Below are 1,062 nucleotides of genomic sequence, written 5' to 3' on the forward strand. Positions count from 1 at the left end.
AGTCGCGGTGGTCTGCCGGGAAGGCGGCGGGACCGGGATTGTCTGGGAGCTGCTGTTCTGCCGGCTGCACCTACTGCTGGGGAAACAGCCAGCAATGAGCAGGGAGGGTATTTGCAGCTCAGACATGCCAGGAGTGCTTTGTGCCCTTTTGCACTGCATTTTAACAAACGTTCAAACTGTAACGTTTACCCTTTCTCTTTCATTTCACCAGAAATACCCCCTGCTGCTTTGACTCTTCGCATTTGACCAGCGAGTCAGGTTTTTTTCTGTTGGATGTGGTGTTGCACGTCACGTTTGCACAGGCTCTGGCAGTTTTTACTTGATTTATTGACTGACTTTCTGTACATTTATTCACCCTTTACACTCCACCTGGCAGCTGGGACATGGGCTGGGTGCCTCTATCCCAGTTCCCCCTCTCTTCTCTGAGGGCTCAGTCACACCGTGAGGGGCTGAAGAAGCCTTTTTGCTGGCTTTTCAGGAGATATAAAGTACTATCCAGGGGAGCACACAGGCTCAGTGGGGAGATTTCCTGGGAGGCTGGGACCGTCTGTACTGATAAAACCAGCTCCCTGCTCCAGGCTGGACATGGTTTATGAGGACATGGAGCGCCACAACTGCCCCAGTGTGTGATAAACCCAGCCATGCCCACCTACGCTGCAGGAGGGAGAAAATGGCAGCTTCCCTGCACTGGTAGCCTTTCTCTCTGGACAATGGATGCAGGACAGGGGTAGTAACCTGCACTCTTGCAAATGTCTATGTTTCCATAATTAATCTTAAAATTTCTGTAATTTCACTTCCTTGGGCCATAATTAATCTTAAAATTTCTGTAATGTCATTTCCCTGGGCCCAAACTCCTGAAATGTTTTTCCCTTCACGTACATGGCAGAGTGGGCCTCGGTGCTCCAAGAGCTTGGCAGGGGTGAAGCTCGGTGGCTTTCCCTCAGGATCCCATGTCCTTTGGGGATATCGCCGATACTAAGGTTGAAGTTCGGCTCGGCTCGGCTCAGCTCAGCTCGGCTCGGCACGGCACGACCATCGTCGGGATGGTGAGCTTGGGGAGCC

The sequence above is a fragment of the Mesitornis unicolor genome, unplaced genomic scaffold, assembly GCF_000695765.1.
Source record: "Mesitornis unicolor isolate BGI_N332 unplaced genomic scaffold, ASM69576v1 scaffold26417, whole genome shotgun sequence".
NCBI classification, from domain to species: Eukaryota; Metazoa; Chordata; class Aves; order Mesitornithiformes; family Mesitornithidae; genus Mesitornis; species Mesitornis unicolor.